Source organism: Aptenodytes patagonicus, chromosome 7, assembly GCF_965638725.1.
Source record: "Aptenodytes patagonicus chromosome 7, bAptPat1.pri.cur, whole genome shotgun sequence".
NCBI lineage: Eukaryota > Metazoa > Chordata > Aves > Sphenisciformes > Spheniscidae > Aptenodytes > Aptenodytes patagonicus.
The window spans coordinates 45596850-45615492 of NC_134955.1; positions in this window are offsets into that span (position 1 = coordinate 45596850).

An 18643-nucleotide genomic window follows, 5' to 3' on the forward strand; every position below is an offset into this window, starting at 1 on the left:
GCCCCCATGAGGAAACGGGAAAGCGGGTCATGCAATATAAAAGTAGTGTCTCGTGTTCCACGTTAATCTAGGTGTATCTGTTTGCAACAGCAATATGTGGGTTATTACTGCATGTCAGAGGAGTTATTTGTAACTAGGGACAGTACAGGTGAGCAACTGGCATATAGATGAATATTATGCATAGTCAATTAGACAGCTTCAAGGTACAAATTGAAGTCCTGCTAGTACACATAGCAACAGCTATGTATAGAACAGTGTTCTGTAACTTCCATGACCTCTTTTGGTGCCACTTTCATAGCTCACCCTGAAGGTTTCAGACATCTTTTGTAGCTTAAAAAAAAAAAAAAGATTTCTGAACTGCTTAAATTACTTAACACACATTTTCCAGATTCTTTAACTTGCAACTGGTATTTGCTATGGCTTTCCAGGGTGCTGAACGGGATCATCGGACACAATCAATGATTAATATATGTGGTATTTGTACAATCACAGTGGCTTGAAGTCTTTCCTTGCAATTTTAATGGTTCTTGCAATTCTGTGTTTAGAAGGGTCATAGATAATGTTTTGCACTGTACTACAGGAACACTAAAGCAGAATTGTTTGCTGAAATCTGCTTCACACTGTCATGTCTAGGTCTGCAGAATAGTTTGGGGTGACAGAAAAAGGTTCTGCAAGGTTCCTCATCATCGTCTTTGCAAAATCATGTCACTGCATCAGTGAAGGGCTCTGCCTTCAAGCTCTCCACTTCCCTTTCCAGGGTCCCAGGAGATACCAGGGTCAGCCAGGATGGGAGCAGCAGTGTTTGACTGGCCTGAGAGATGCCTGTGGGGCTGGGCTGTCTAGTATTCATGTTTCAGAACTTGTCTCCTCTTACCAAAAGCCACCCAAATATTAAGTGCACTTCGTGAATGAGTGAAATTTGGGGCTATATCTCTCCTGAAATATTATTACTGGGAACTGCTGGCTTCACTGTTGCTCACTTGCCTCTAAAAAGGAGTCAGTGGTTCCAGAGGAGTGGTTAGTTCCATTTTTCTACCCCCTTTCCCCACTCAGATTTTCAGAGGGCCTTGAGGAAAAACTGCACCAGGCCTTCATAAGTACAGAAAACGTGTTTCCTACTCTAGGGTGGAAAGCTTAGAGTGCCTTTGCCTTCTCCACCACCCAGCACTGCCAGTAGATTCAGAGGAGAATGTCACAAGTGTGACACCCTCCCTCTGAGAGGTACGTGGCAGCTGGCATTTAGACTTATGTAAAGTGTAGGAGAGATCCGTTACTATAGCCAAACTCTGAAAAATAGTTTTGTTGATGGTAAGGTATTTGGCATTTCCTCTGACTCAACAGACTAGGTTAAAAAATACTGGTATTCTGGCATTTTGCCTATGTCGTTGCTATACTGGTACAGAAGAGGGCCTGATTTTAAAACACACATAGTGACAAGGAAGTAACTGCCCCTCACAATGACTGACCTCTGCAGAATGGGGTCTGCTAGGTAGCAATGTATTTATGGCTGATCAAAGCTGAATGTGTTATCTGAATGGACCTACTGTGGTTAGTGCTGGTACTATTCCTCGTCTTGCTTTGGAAAGAAGTCAGAGGCAGTAAGGTGGTCCAGAAAGTACTTAGACAAGCCTAAATATGCCGTTACTTCCATGTCAGAACATTGTGGATGTAGGAAGCTTTTTGCAAGGGATTTAAAATTTTGTGACTATTCCTTATCCAGGCATTCTCATGAAATTACTTTCCCTTGCCTGTGGGGCTGCTGAGGAACAGGAAACCTGAACATACTAGGAAACATGCTAAGCCTTTGCTGACATGTTGAATTCAAGCTGCTCTGACACTGGAAATGAAAGGAGCAATTCCTGATCACAGAAGGGGTCTGTGAGTAAGATTACTGTACCCTACCAAATTTCATTCTGATGGGTAATTACTGATTCTCTGGCTGTGCAGGAGCATAACATCTAAAAATTAGTAGACAAAATAGTCTACTTCAGCCACATGCCAGGCTTTGAAATCTTAACTAAGGAAAAAAATTGGGCAGTTTGGAGACTAGGTAGGCCAGTGGAAAAACTGAATGGCCCCCAAGCAACCCCATTTCTCTGCAGTATGGGAATCTGGCTTTAACATAAGTACTCACTCATTCTGATATTCACAGGAGTCTAGGTAAAATCCCACGGTAGGTAAAAGCACTTCTTTCTTATCTCATATCTTGGAAATAGGACTGAAATCAGAAAACTGGGTGGAATTATTTGTAACTATATTTTACCAGACATTTAAAAGTATGCCATTTATGAACAAATATGGATCTTTTCAAAAGCTTGGCTCTGACTACTCATTCTTTCATAATTGGTTTGAAAAAAGTATTGCAAAGCTTCTGTGTGGAGACCTGTACGCTCACTGCCATTGTATTTTAAAATGCCTCTGTGTGCGTGGTTATGGAACATGAAGGTCTTACTAAATATCTTGCCAGTTGTCTCTGTGAGACCTCAGAGCAGAGGCCCTTAGGCTGAGAATGTGCATTTACAGGCAGGACACCTCCCATACTCTGAAGATACCACTGGGTTAGACAGGGTACTAATCATGTACTAGATTTTCAGCAATGGCTCACGTTCCCCTGACTGAAATTGCTGATGTCCTCTGGCACTATTTGGAAATCTATGCCACAAGTTAGAGCTTTCTGTATTCCCAGATCCTAGCATAAACTGTGACTGCATGCATAGGCTTTGCTTTTAAAAAACAAACGTGAGCTTTCTTAAGCTTTCCCATAAATTATTTCCCACTTTCCTTTATATATTCCAAGAAATCAGGTAGAAATGGGCTTCCTCAGTTTGCCATTTTAAATTTCTGAGTTGACTCCTGTGCTTTTCTAACAATTTCTTTTCAGCTTTTTACCCCAGTGTACTTCTGGCAATTATGAAGTTGTCTTTTCTCATTCATGTAAATCATTAAAACAATGCCCTTTCCTGCCACTGATACAGTGGACATTCACCAGAGGTTTTCTCCCAATTACATGCCTCACTGGGCCCTTCCTGATTTAAATAGTCTCTCATTTTTCCTTTGTTCTAAGCTATCAATATTGTTACTCAGTGAAGTCAAGTTGTGTCAGGAATCATAGTGCCTATTCCCACAAGATGCTTGTGCTTTTTGAAATGCTGAAGTCTGAAAATCAATTGGTTTTGTAAACAGGATAACAGAGGGTTTTTGTGTGATTTTCCACCTCTGAAAGGGATTCTGTGTGGATGTGCTCTGATTTTTATGTAGCTATAAATGTAGTTTCTCAGCAACACAACCTGTGACTTACCCTTCCTTTTTTGTCAGTGTTTATTGCTCACAATCACAGGGGAAGGTTTCGTTTTACTGGACACTGTGCAAATAAAGCCTGAGCTCCGCAAATGTCCACCTCCGTGTCCTGCAGGTGAACAAGCAGTCAAGCAAGGGCTGAAAACACATCAGCTGTGAAACTCAATTGCTCACCAGTAAATTGGCTAAATTCACCTCAAAGTCAAACAATCAAAAGGTTTAGGAAATATTTGGACAGTCCACACGTCAATGGACGTTACTCATCTAGAATTAATAGCTAATCGGCTAAGAGCTGAATAGCTATCTGCTCTTCTTAAGAAGCTTCTCTTTCTGGGGTGGCAGAGCACAGTGCATCACTTCTGACATCATTAAGGGCTGTGCCTGAAAGAGCTAGATTTCAGCTGGAAATTTATAACAAAAATAAAGATGAACATCCTGAAAAAAAATTCCTTTGTTCTAGAAGCCTTTTGAAACCAACTAATGTAAGTTCTTAATGATTCATGGGAATGTTAATTAGCTGTTCTTTGTCATTTCTGAAGTTTAAGTTTATTGCTGAACTGCTTTGGAAATGTACTGCATGGGGAGGGATGGGCACCTGCTCCTATCGGTGGGCTTCTGAGGCATTAAACTCCCCTCTGGAAGGGATCACGCACGGCCTTTCTGAGAAGGATGGGGCCTTTCTATGTGATTGCTATAAACCGCAAACTGTAGCATAGCTCTACTAAACACAGTCCTTCAGGGCACACAGTGAATTTTTCAGCATATTGGTTGTTGTCGCATTACACAGGCTGTGTCTGGGCCCTCTGGATTATGTGGCACTGAAAAGAGAGTTCAGCCTCAGACTTGCCTGCAGGATAGTGTGTAAGGGCTGACTCCAGGGTACCAGGGTCACCTCTTGGTGATTAGCGTCCTAGACTGGCTTGTGTGGCATCTAGGAATTACTGCTGTTGTTCATGTCTCCAGGGCTCTATTTAAATCAATCGTGTGTTATCTCTAAGCGTGGGACACACATCCTATGTGCCGGTTTCATGTTGCTTGTCATATCGCTTTCATGCCCCATCCTCTTCAGGACAACAAAAATGCTTTGACTTATTCTGATGTCAGGAGATTCAAAATCAAATTTGCAGCATTTTTCCTCTGGGGCTGGAGAGAAAACTTCAGAAGTTTTCTTCACCTGAGGTTAAAGGTATAATTGAATTGTCCTACCCCGTAGGGCTGTTCTTTTTTTCTCTTTTTAATAGTGGAACAAAGTCAGCCCTCTACATACAGTTCAAAATGAAATGCTCACAAGTCCTTGACTAGTGAACTTTATTATGGAGATGGAAACCTGCCAGCACGAAGTCAGGGTTAGCCAATATTAGTTTGTCTGAAGTATTACAGTCACCTTCACAGTGGTTGGGATCTATGTTTTGGGCACTAAGAGGAACGTGCTTCTTTCTTAAAAGAGGAGTGTGAAGGCTTTACACAGAGACAGCCAATTATGCAGTTTGCTCGAAGATGAGCCAATCATTCAGTTTAATGAAGAGAATTTCAACTTAGACATAAGTATGTCCTTGACATTTTTTAGTAGCAGTGACATTATCTGAGCAGCTTGTTCTAAGAGAAACATCAGACATACACAAGTACGTCTACCTCTACAGGGAAAAAACACTAAGCAACTTGACTTGCTTAGCAAAACCAGTAACAGCTTATTAGGTATTACATGAATTCCGTCTTCCTCAGTTCTGTGAGTTTGTGCAGAGTATTTAAGGCAAAGAAGCTGCAACAGATGAATGCAAAGCTACAAGATTCAGAAAGCAGCTGTAAGAATTGATGCTAAAGTGATCATGAATGAAGGTTAATAAGCATTGTTTCTTTACAAGTAATAGTCAAGATATTACAAGTATCTGTAATACTTGTAGTATCAAGTTCCCGCCCAAGATTTGCAGTATAAAGGACCTCTGACAACATGATCACACGGGGATTCTGTTCAGCAGTGTTACCTTGTGATGTCAAATGGCAAACATAATCTTTTTTTTGCCACTTTTTTTTCTTTTTTTTTGAGGGATCAGTGCATAGGTCTGTCGACTCATTTCAGCTATTTGGAAAATTCTTCTAATGTATAGATGGTTCTAATTTTAATTACAAAAGAGGTATTTTTCTGGGAACCCCAAGCTATTTATTAATTATAAACCAGAAATCTCAGCAAAGTTAGTTTCATTGCACTAGTTACTGTAAGAATACACAGTAAGAGACAGCAATAAGAACACAGACCAGGGTTTCAGGTGTATTTTGACATTTTACTCAGATTGAACACAAGAGGTAATAGATACTAGAATATATCTTCATCCACCTTGACAAGTTATGTGAAAAGGTTAGGGGAGTAGAAAGAAAGATTCACTAGCTGCATTTTACTGATAAGGATTAGAGACAGAGAGCTCAAGGTTGCGCTGCCTGTTTTGAAGCTATCTCAAAGACAAAGATGTATGGTGTATGGTGACAGCATATCAGAATGCCTTTCCCAGTAGGAAATTCAGCTTTCACAGAAATATAGTTTTCCTGAGAAACTGACTTTATACCCCCAAATTTTTTTTCATTAGGAAAGAAAGAGAGCGAGCCAGTTCTGGCAGTTGATACACTCAGATCTTGATTTATAAAGTTCTTCTGTGTCATTTCATCTTGATATAAGAAAGATTTTTTTTTTTACAGTAAGAACAATCATTCACTGGAACCACCTCCCCAGGGACTTGGTAGAGTCCCCATCACTGGAGGTTTTCAAGCTGTGATTGGACAGGGTGCTAGATAATTTCATCTAGGCTCCCTTTCCCACGAAAGGTTGGACCAGGTGGTCTTTCAAGGTCCCTTCCAACCTGGGCTGTTCTATGCTTCTATGATAAACAACAAACTTTTAAAATAAATATGTATACCATTCCATCTTTAAAAGAGCTGGGTTTCTTACACCTTCTGCACCTATTGGAAGTAACATCTCGCACTTTCCTCTGATTTACAGCTTTCATTTATTTGGGCAGTTTGTATTTATTTGCTCTTGTTTCAATTCTGGTTTGGTTTTGCTAGCTCAGTAGCTGTTCTCTCTCCCTGTTGTTTAAACCTTGAGATATTTACAGCATTTAATAACAATACCTCTCAGTCTTTTCTAGCTGGAATGTAGTCTTTTTACATTCTCTGATCATTCAAGTTGTTAAAATTTAGAACAATTTAGATCAAACTGATTTCACATGAATCAGGAGATTTTCTTCTTTAAATTCAAAATTAAACGTGTCATATCAACACAGTTTAAAGCACCTAGCTGCATTTGACTGGCATCTCATTTCCCTATGGAAGGGTTTTTTCAAATTCCCAGTTTCTCCTCTAAGCAGTGCTCCCAGAAAAAAATAAACATTCCTGTAATTCATTGCAGATATCTTCACACCAAATGGTGGTTCACCACTAGAGGCACATGCCTCTGCATGTGTTGTGGAAAAAACTGCTCTGCCCAGGATGCACTGAATGTGGGGAAAAGGAGGAGAAAATCATAGAATCATAAAATAGTTTGGGTTGGAAGGGACCTTTAAAGGTCATCTAGACCAACCCCCCTGCCGTGGGCAGGGACATCTTCAACTAGATCAGGTGGCTCAGAGCCCCGTCCAACCTGACCTTGAATGTTTCCAGGGATGGGGCAGCCACCACCTCTCTGGGCAACCTGTGCCAGGGTTTCACCACCCTCAGCGTAAAAAATTTCTTCCTTATATCTAGTCTGAATCTACCCTTTTTTAGTTTAAAGCCATTCCCCCTTGTCCTGTCGCAACAGGCCCTGCTAAAAAGTCTGCCCCCATCTTTCTTACAAGCCCCCTTTAAGTACTGATAGGCTGCAAGAAGGTCTCCCCAAAGCCTTCTCTTCTCCAGGCTGAACAACCCCAACTCTCTCAGCCTTTCTTCATAGGAGAGGTGTTCCACCCCCCTGATCATTTTCATGGCCCTCTTCTGGACCTGCTCCAACAAGTCCATGTCTTTCTTATGCTGAGGGCTCCAGAGCTGGACGCAGTACTCCAGGTGGGGCCTCACCAGAGCAGAGTAGAGGGGCAGAATCACCTCCCTCGACCTGCTGGCCATGCTTCTTTTGATGCAGCCCAGGAAACAGCTGGCCTTCTGGGCTGCGAGTGCACGTTGCTGGCTCACGTCCAGCTTTTCATCCACCAGTACCCCCAAGTCCTTCTCCCCAGGGGCTGCTCTCAATCCCTTCATCCCCCAGCCTGTATTGATACTGGGGGTTGCCCTGACCCAGGTGCAGGACCTTGCACTTGGCCTTGTTAAACCTCATGAGGTTCACACGGGCCCACTTCTCGAGCTTGTCCAGGTCCCTCTGGATGGCATCCCATACCTCTGGCATGTCGACCGCACCACTCAGCTTGGTGTCATCTGCAAACTTGCTGAGGGTGCCCTCGATCTCACTGTCTATGTCATTGATGAAGATATTAAACAGTACTGGTCCCAATACAGACCCCTGAGGGACACCACTCGTCACCAACCTCCGTCTGGACATTGAGGCGTTGACCACTACTCTCTGCATGTGACCATCCAGCCAACTCCTTATCCATTGAACAGTCCACCCATCAAATCCATACCTCTCCAGTTTAGAGAGAAAGATGTTGTGGGGACCGTGTCAAAGGCCTTACAGAGGTCCAGATAGACGACATCTGTAGCCCTTCCCATGTCCACTGATGTAGTCACTCCATCACAGAAGGCCACTAGGTTAGTCAAGCAAGACTTGCCCTTGGTGAAGCCATGTTGGCTATCCCGAATCACCTCCCTGTCCTCCATGTGCCTTAGCATAGCTTCCAGGAGGATCTGTTCCATGATCTTCCCAGGCACAGAGGTGAGGCTGATAGGTCAGTAGTTCCCAGGATCCTCCTTTCTACCCTTTTTAAAAATGGGTGCAATGTTTCCCTTTTCCCAGTCACCAGGAACTTCACCTGACTGCCATGATTTTTCAAATATGGAGAGTGGCTTGGCAACTACATCAGCCCATTCCCTCAGGACTCTGGGAGGTGTCTCGCTGGGTCCCCTAGACTTATGTATGTTAATAATAAATGGGGGTATCGGGTACCTTATGTACGAAGTCCACAAGGGGAAAAACTCAGCTGAATGATGAATTTAATCACAGAGCATTTGGGTCAATGTAATCACTTGGAATGAATCATTTCAGGTACAGATAAAATCATACTGACATCTCCCAATATTTTTTAACTCAAGTCCATCACATATAAACTTTAAATTTATCCTGATTTGGAAAGAAAATTATTAACCTACATGTTAACCTTTCCCTAGGATAGAAATTGCAAAATTTACTTACCTCTATTTAGGCTGTCTTGGATAAACCCTTGCGAAAACCTTCTACCCAAACCCTGAGAAAACTGTTCTCAGTTTACTTAGGACATTCAGGATAAAGCATGATACTGAATGCAGTTTGCTGACCATCCCAAGCCAGTGACACAAATATTCTCTGTCACTGAAGATGTGTAACCTCCTAAAAAGCTCAGAGCTCCTACCGTCAGACACTCACATTTTTGGTAATATTTACATATAATGAAAGCCATGAGAGAGCCTTTGTTTTCTTCCGCTGCCCAGACTACATGTGAAAATTGGAGTCTAATACTCCTGCCACTAAATACAGGCAGTGGTATAGTTTTAGGAGGAAAGGTTTGGCAGTTCTCATGAAATTCATGGGTCAAAACGAGCTTTTGAACAATTGTGATCATTCTATGCACATGGCTAAATGCTAGATCTGCAATCTTACCTTAGTATGTCTCTTCCCTAGATGTTTTTCCTCTGCTAAGTGTGTGTACTTGATTTGAGACCATCTGAAGGCTTTAGACTTGGCAGAGGCTTGAGTTTTATGTCTGAATCTAATATGTTTTATTAAATGATGTGAGCTGTGATATGTTTCTGGAGGCGAGGTAATCGGCATCACTGAGACAGGACCATATGGCTTTGAATCTCAAACACATATTTGAGTCTCCTGTGCTTCTCCATCTGTAAACATTGTTACTAGTTGTTTCTGGATTAATTATTTTTAGGTTTAGGGTGTATGTTGACAGTCTTACTTAAACATGCCTGCTAAGCCAAATAACTCAATTAGCAACAAGCAGATTCTGTATTTAAAATTAGCTTTCTTGAACCGTTAAAAACTTTATCTTGAACTGTTATTGGACTGAAATGGTTTCTCTACAGCACTTGCTTGTAAAATAGATTTTTTTCTAAACCTGACCCATTGCACAAAGCAAGAACTGCTTATCATTCCTCATGCTCATCATCATGTTTTTCAGCGCTGTGGGCCATTGTATCTTTTATTAATAATTCTGATGGTTTTCCAGTTCTGTTTCCTGCAGATGTTTCTGGGGTATCCATGCCATACACCATTTTTTCATTTGTTGTGAGCCAAGAAATAGAAATAAAATTGCATGTTCTGCGATACATGATGTATATTTCATGATCTGGATGTTCTGGTTTCCCATGGCCTTTAACAATACACATAATAATTTTTGCCCTTGAAAACTACCAAATATGAAGCTGATGTTGAATGTCTTTGACTTGGTTTGGCAAGAATGGAAAAAATTGCCATTATTTTTCATCTTCAGGTTCTAAGTTTGCTCCCAAGATTTGGACTAGTTGGACAGAGCTAATTTTATTTTTAATAACTCCCCATTATTTTATGGGGAGTTTCTTGTACAGTGGAATCCATGAACTAGTTTTCCTGTGCAACATGTTATCTCTCTTGATATTCACCTAGACTGACAGACAAAGTTTTCTCTTCCTCTGCAGACTCTGCCAGGCTTCATATGCTTCTTGTAAACTTTTCCATAGAGAAGATATACCTACCACAGCATATTTTTTGTGTTTGACCTATGCAATTCCTCTAATGATGTCTCTAGTGGTAAGCATGGAGTGAATCACCTTACAGAGCTAAGAGACTACACTTCACTTGAGTATGTATGTTCTTCATTTTAGAGCTGTGTCACATCATAGGTCACCAAAACCTCACAGAGTCACCAGTTTACACATGCCCTGTGGCAAATGGGACCATATCTAGGAAGGTTATGACAACGTTGCTATTTCAGGAAGGGTATCAACTTTTTAACCAAGATAGCTAAACACTGTCAGCCTCAGCAGGGACATTTCTAAAGCTACAAAATTCTGTTTGCTGCTGATTTAACTTACCCTTTTCTCAAAGCAGATGCAACTAGCTGTGGCACCGAGGGAAACACAGCCTCCCTTCCACCTTGCCGAGCAGCCCACTCTCTTGTAAGATGACTCAACAGGAAAGCTTCCTATTTCCTTTTCAAATTTTCCTGTGGAATAGCAACACTGGCCTGGTTCTTTTCGAAAGATAAGCAGAATGATTTTTTTGAAACAAATATGACAAGGTTGGTGGATTAGCTCTGGGCTGGAAACCCTGTTTCCAGCTTCCTTCCAGTACAAATGGGCTTCCAGAGCTAGATGGCAGACAGCCCAGAAGCCCAGCCCCAACTAGCAAGACTTCCAAGGTTCCCCATTCTGCAGAAAATTTGCCTAGTTTGCACCAGTGAAGCCAGTGACAAAAGGCAGGGATAAATAATACTGATTCAGGCTTGCTGACTCTCCATTTTCCAAAGAAGACCATCAGAAAATGTCAGTGTCATACTGAACAACCAAGTGCACACCTCATTGCACTCTGTTGTAGTTAACGCGGCAGAAAATTCTAATGTAGATGAGTCAACTTGCCCAAGCCAAATGGCCGCTTTTCCACCAAACCTTTCCCACCACCTGGCTGATGCAATCCCACTCTTTATCTGAGCATCTCCCACTGGCTGATAGGCACCAAGCCTGAGATATATATACTGCAGCTTTACTCCATTGTGGTAGTTCATATATCTTTACAGGACACTTAGGTTGCTCTAGTTTGACAATTAAAAAACAGAGGTGGGCAAAACTAGTGCAAATTTGAAAGACTAAGCAATTTCTCTGAAGTAAAATGAAGTAGCGCGTTTATGTTGCCGTCAAACGAACAGACTGGCATATTGTACAAATTGAAAGTAATTTATCTGAAAGCTGCAAGTAGAAAACCATGACATATTTGTAATTTAAAAAAAAAAAATCTTAGGTATCATATTCTTTCATTGCTTCAAAACAATCCATGAATAGTTTTTAAGCATTTGACCAATATTCAAAATAATTTATAGGAATATCGCAAATGTGTAAATTTCTCAGTAAAACTCACTTCAAATATTCACTACTTCTAAATCACTAATTGGACTTTACATTTTATCGCCTAAAGCACATTGCATTGTTTTTCCCTTTAAATTCACAACTTCCGACTTAGCTGATCAGCCTGTAAAAGTGAATAATCATGTAAATACATACTTGTGTGCATTTACCATTTTTGTTTTCTCAAAAAATGTTCTTATGAAGAAAACCTTATTTATATGAGGGTTCCCCTTAAGGGTGAACAATATTTGTCAGAAATGCCTTCAGAGGATGTTTGATTTTTGTTTGAATCAATGTTCCTAAAACCATTTTTGTACAATATTGTTATTTCCATGCAAAAGTAAGTTTCAGGGTTGATTAACATGTGATACCTGAGCTTTAATGCCCTTTCTTTGTCAATTTGAAATTATTGGCCACTGAGTTTTACACTGGGAGTATCTTTTGCCTTTTAATTAGATCTTTGATATGGGGAACAGAACAATCTGGCAGAGTACAGTCAGAATTAACAAAAGTAAACACAGACAACATTACACATCCTAGCTTCTGATAAAAAAGGATGATCAGAAATATGATTTCACGTGCATGACAAAATACGTATCAGCAAACTATGTCTGCTTCTTGTGGTCTATACCACACATGTTTTCACTCACTTTAACTTCAGGGTTTTTTTTCAGAAGGGCAAACTAACAAACACCCTTTGATCACCTTGGAAGGGCTTGTAATAGCCATCCAGTAATTTAAAATTTAATTGTTTTCCTGGAATATCTTTCCCAGGTGTACTGCAAAACAGCTTTTTTTCATCTTTTGCTGTAAGAGGCTTTTCAGGGTCTTAAATGACCAAGGTGTGGTGTGCCACTAGCATCCATGACTGGAGTAGAACAGCGTGGCACAGGCCTATAAGAAAGATGTTATGAAGGCTTTGGGCATTTATGTAATCATCATAGACTCCTTCTGTAGTCAACAGAGAAAGACGGAGGCCTTCCTAGCTGCTGAACCAACTACTCTGCTACGTGTCCCTCGTGCTGCATGTTTTTTTTCAGAACAATCCAGTGCCTTCACTATTATGCTGGCTGTGAATTTCACTTTTATTAAAAAAGTAAATTTGCCTTGTAATCAGCTGGTGTCCTACAGAAACCCTGCAAGGGGTGCAGACAGTAGGCACTGAGAACAGAGGCAGTTGCCAAGTAGAGAAGAGTCACTGGATGAGTGTTTCAGATGGCACTGCTGGGGTTTGCTACTACTCTGATGGCCAAGCACTGCAGAAGCTGTTATGAGAGTGAAATTTGCTTAGTGCTGCACTGCCACACCACAACTGCTGTTTCTTCTCATCCACATCAGAACATGAAAATAAAGCAGAGAGTCATGCATAAGTTGCAAAGAAGCCCATTGTGAAGACTGTCATTTTTTTACTGGTAATAATGAAACATTGTTCTTCATACAAAAGCCTTATCAACTCATTATCCTAGGCAAGGGGCAAGTTCATATAACTCGCAGATTATGTTATTTCAATAATAGCTGAATGGAATGGAAACACTTTAATCTTGCAGAGGGAAATGTCATGACAACAATTACTAATGCAGTCTTCACTGTATTAAGCCAAAAGCTATGCTGGAAAATGAATATGTTCCATATGCTGGTAGGCACACCCAGAGCCACAAGCAGCAATCTTTTTTTAAAGCAGGTTTTAAGGGTGACATTTATACAAAACTTCTTTTTTAACTCAACATTTTCTTAAAAATCTTCCAGCATATTTTGCAGATAAGTGAGGGCTTTTTTTTATATACAAAACTGGGGGCTTTTGGACCCAGATGCCACGAGTTCTGTTTCTATGGCTAGTATTTTGTATTTTACAGGTTTATGACCCTGTATACGTCCGGTTCATGTTTCTGGAGTTCTCATTACCAGAATCTGTGAACACAAAAAAGTAATAATGAAGAAGAAAATCTGAAATGTTTCGGCTTTGATTTCACTCTCTTGGACCCAGTCACTTTCTCTTATCCTCACTTACACCATTCTTTATTTTCCATTTATAGTTGTGTCTATTTCTGTCAAAAATGGTTTTTGAAATTTATTTTGAGGATGCTGGAATATGCAGACGGTTCCATAGTGTTCCACAGCTTGAACTGGTCCATGGTTTCATTACAAACTTCCCTGTTAATGTGGCACACGTAGGACCCAGTTTTTCTCTCTCATCAACCCGTGTTGCTCCTGACAGATAGAGCTCTGGAATTCTGTGTATGCACCTGGTTACAGGCAAATCCTGTTGGATTTTACAATCTGCTGTCCAATGTGCACATATTTAAAGCTAATGCTTTTTGGAGTAAAAGGGTCTAATTCCTGTGGTTAATAGGAAACTGCATGGGCTATGGTGCTGTCTTAGTTAAAAAGTTTCCTACTATTTGTTATCAAACTTAACACAGCACTAAATGATGTATGTTTATGCTCAGTTGAGACATGTTTTTCTAGACAGAGGCACCTGGCCAGAGAAGGACTGCAATGGTGGCATGCAAGAGCCAGAAACCTTACACTGCAGCTCTAGGTTTGTTGTTCCAGGCAGTCATAGCCAGCACAAAGCAAACAATGTCCTTCTCTCCATACCCTCCAGGCAGGAGGTGTCTGTCTTTCCTGGAAAATGGCACAATCTTTTTTGCTAACAGATGAAGCAAAACACCCTAGTAAGTAAATAGGAATTTGCTACACTGTATGAATATTTATTTTTTATGTCCGAACACAACGATCAAGAACTAATATTTTAACCTCTGGAAAATTCTGTATGTGCAAATCAGATGCTAAATGGCAGTGTTGGAAAGCTATTAATAAAAATCTAGTTTGCTCTGCTAGTAAAAGATCCAGAGATTTCTTATTTCCAGTTTAAAATATGACCCAAGTAGCTACATTTATCACTGCAGAGTTTTTGATCTTAATAGATAGGTTGATAGTGTGAGGACTGGAACCAGATCCAGCTATACAGTAGAAGCTGCAGAGCTACATGCCTGTACCTGTACCATGCCATCTACCTGCAGTAGTAATAGGGCAGAAAGGAATGGTAGATAATTTGTATGTGGAAGAATGATGGACTTTTGGACAGTTTACAGAAAGTATTGTATTTAGAAAAGAAAGAAAACCTGTGTTAGAGTTGAGCAAGATACTATAATCTTGAGTAATTTTTATGAGCTCTTTCAGCAGGACAAGCTGTGCTGAACTAAAATGGGGATATCTGGAGGCTGAATTGTCATGAGGTAGGCGTGAATATGAGAGCTCGCAGTTTACAGAAGAGTTACTCAAGCACAAGCACCGCTTCACGTCCAGTGCTCTGTGGTGCATGGCGTATTTGTGCTCCTGCCTCAGAGCAATTGTGGTCATGCAGCAGGTACGTACTGCCTCGCTCCCCTGGGAAGGTGATTTTTTAGAATTTACTAGTTCTCTGAAGACTAAGATTGCCACCTGGATCTCAGTGAGTAGTACTTCTAGGCAAACCCCTCTTATGCTGGTGGGAACCAAGCCATGAAAAATCAAATGCCTTTTTAATTCTCTTTCTTGAGCTGGTGACACCCAGCTAATACACTTGAAAGAAGGATTTAAGAGAAGTGACAAGCTGCTGGCACTTGTCTAACCTATTACTTTTAAACACTACAGGTTAATCTCTTTGATTGGAAAACTTTAGGATTCAATTTCCTAGAGAGCTCCCAATGACAATCAGCAGAAAAGTAAACCCCACCCAAATTGTCTCTCCTGAAAGCCTGACGTGAAGGAGGAACTTGCCCTGAAGTCTGCATGTGTGAGACCACAGCAGAAAAGAGTGAACAAGGTAAACATTCATGTTTTGTCTATCATTTCTTTTAGCACACTGTTAATTCCCTTTTTGTAAAAGTTGAGTTTAGGTGTAAAAAACAAAAGCAGAATTTGTCTTAAAAATCTTATTGAAATTTGAGTGAAACTTCCAGTCAGCTGCAGCAAGAAGGGCAACCTTATGACACTAGGAATAGATTCTTTGTATGTCCCTATCAAATCTGAAATACATTTCTTAGAGTCTTGTTAAAATGAGAGTTTGGAGGAAAAATCATGACTGTACACCAGATAAATCTCAGTCTCTAGTGCAGACATTTCTAAGTACTAATAAATTAAGTTACGGAAGGCTAAAAGGTTGCCTGAATGATAAATAATACATGCTTCAAATATCCTGCATGCTTGTTTCGTCACATGAAGCATATGCTGTTGAGATTTCAAATTAATACGTAAGTAAAAGAATAGTTTCTGTCTCCTTAGTCTGTCTTTTCTTTCTACACTCCATCTTCAATACAAATTAATTAGTTTCACCTTGCTTGCCCTTTTGCTAAGACCTTTGAATGGTATGAGTAGAGAGTTCTGTTCTTAATCTTTGGATGTAAAGTGTTATGGGGATTGAGACCCTATTTCCAAATTGTTTATAGTAAATCTTATAATAGGTTAGCAAGTTATTAGAATATAACTTAACTAGATAAAACGTTGTCCGTTATTTAGAAGCCTGTATAACTTAATTTTTGTTGTCTGTATGAATCTTTACCTGGGATCAAGTTTAAGAACCCCAGTACCCGTGACAAACTCAAATATTTGACATTCACCCCTTGTATCCTCTGTAGAGGTACTCCTGAAACCTTTATAATGATAGCATCATGGTCACACCAAGTAAACTCCAAACTTTGAATGGAAATATGTGTAAAAGGAATTTGCAGTCCCTAAAATAGAATATGTTTGCTAGAGACAAACTTTTTTGAGCAACATGATTTTTAACATCTGGTGAAATGTTGACTTTTTCAGCCATGTAGGTGTTCTGCAGACACACGTTTTACTTTTACGTTAGTAATTGTGTACCTGGAGCCACACATTTCTTTTATGTACACAAAACGAAAGTGCTTCCTCTTTCTGTCTCAACCACCACTTATGTCCCTGGGTCATACTGAAAATACAAATGGATCAATCATGCTGCTGATGAGAGGAAATGTGGTAGTGATAAATACATATCCATTGACTTTCTGTTGCTGTTCTGGAGAGGAGACAAATTGAGTGACAACCTAAATGCGTCGTAACGATGCACTGAGAAAATAAATGCAGCTGACACGTCACCCACAACAAATGTACTGTGCTCAATAGAATGGATAGGATTTAAACACTTCCTAGCATATTAGTTAGGAGTTGTAATAAGTTCTTACCCAGACAGCTGGGTTAGGCTTATGACATGGTCATATGGCACCTGCTGGATATAAACATGTGTTGGAAAGTAATGCCAAGCACTCACACACCTACAAATCTGGCAGTGTAGGCAGATTTCAGATTAGATAAATCTGAAATCTCTAACTCCAGGGATAATCATCTTTTTGAGAAGATATTTTCACATTTTTAAGATATATGAGATACCTGTCTCTCCCTTTCAGCAGAGTGTATTACTTGTGGTGAAAAGTTAAAACAAATACCGGTCTTTGGCAGTCTTGCTGCTAACATATTGCCTTAAAGCAAAAGTGAATGTGAACTTAGCACTGCTTTCTGATGACATTGAAATGTGCCTTCATACATTCTTAGTCTCTCTTTAACATACTTCACCTGATTTTAAAGCTACAAAGTCTATTTAGAATATAAGTGTATGCATTTTCTTGCCTACTTCCTAGGAAAGATTCAGGTGATAAGTAACAAATGAGATGACAATGCATTCAACATATCTACAGATAATGCAAATGTGTAACAAATAGGTGGGAATCACTTTATTTACATTTGACTTTATTTTTCATTAATTAAATCCTATAGCACACAAATGTTAGCTCTGTGCAGAGAGTAAGAAGGAACAGAAATTGAAAAAGCAAAGAGAAACTTTGAACCGCCTTGATAATCCCAGGTTAATGGTAAGGAAAACTCATGATACTAGGTTTCAGTTTTACCACAGACTCTTTTCCTCTTCTACCCTTACCCTAGTCTTGGCCTCAGTCCAGGGGTCCTGTTTTCCTTCTCACTGTTTGGACATTTCTTTCTCCTCAATGGTTGCAGCACTCTTTGAGTCTTTATGCTTTCCCTTCTCTGTAGGGATGTTAAAAATTTACATTTTTCTGGACAGATAGAGAAGGCAGCTGTACCTGTACCAGAAAGAGACTAAGGATTTGTGATTTGAGTAACTGTGGACAGAAGCTAGAAGGGGTGAGAAAGGTGGACGTGGATGTTGTAGAATCTGAGAAAGGAAGATGTGAAAGATACGAAGAAGAAAAGAGTACTCAGGAAAGAGAACAGTATCCTTCAGCACCATGACTCAGAAGACACCTAAGCCAGTGCTGATCTTTCCAAGTATGGCAGGTAGAAGGTAGTTTAATGCCTGAGAGGTTGCAATAAATCTTTCCTCTTGTATGCACTGGTCTTAAGTGTTTATGTACTTAACACTTCCCTTTAACTCAGCAGAGGAATCTCCCTGTTACTCTACGCAAAAGCAAGCAGGACTTTTAGACCTAGACATAAGATCTATTTCAAAGGATTTATGCATATGATTGACTGAAAACTGGCTGGTAGTCTCTGGCACCTTGCTTAGTCAGCTCTACTTTAATTTCTTTGTGCATCTGTACACTGGATACCAAAATATTTCACATATCAAGTTTCAAGTGGGATGGAAGGAAATAGGTAATGCTCTAGGTCCTTATCTGAATTTGTGTTTTCAATGTTTCATTATGTTCTCACCAGTTCTGTGATGATAGTGTAGCTGAAAAATACGTGGTTGGTTTTGCTACACAAACAATGAACATTAACTACGTTAGATTGGAACATATAAAAGAGGCATAAAATGCATCAACATTTTCTTCATGCTGAATTCTTAATGCTGCCAAAAGTGGAAAATGAGAAGTGTCAGCACTACTAGCTGTCATCCCCTGGCTCTAGTGAGCAATATTGACATTGTTCTGGATGCAAGTTCCTACTTCAGTAATGAAACTGTAAAGCTACACATTCTAAGGGAAAAAATGCATGTACAATGGAAGGTGGCTACTCCCCTACTTCTTCTCCAGCTGCTTCAAGCATGTGAGCTCTCAAGCATACCCGTCTCATTTCCATTTTGAAAGTTATACCGTGCGGTGATAGTCCTGATCAGTCTCATGTAGTGACAAGATAGACCACCACC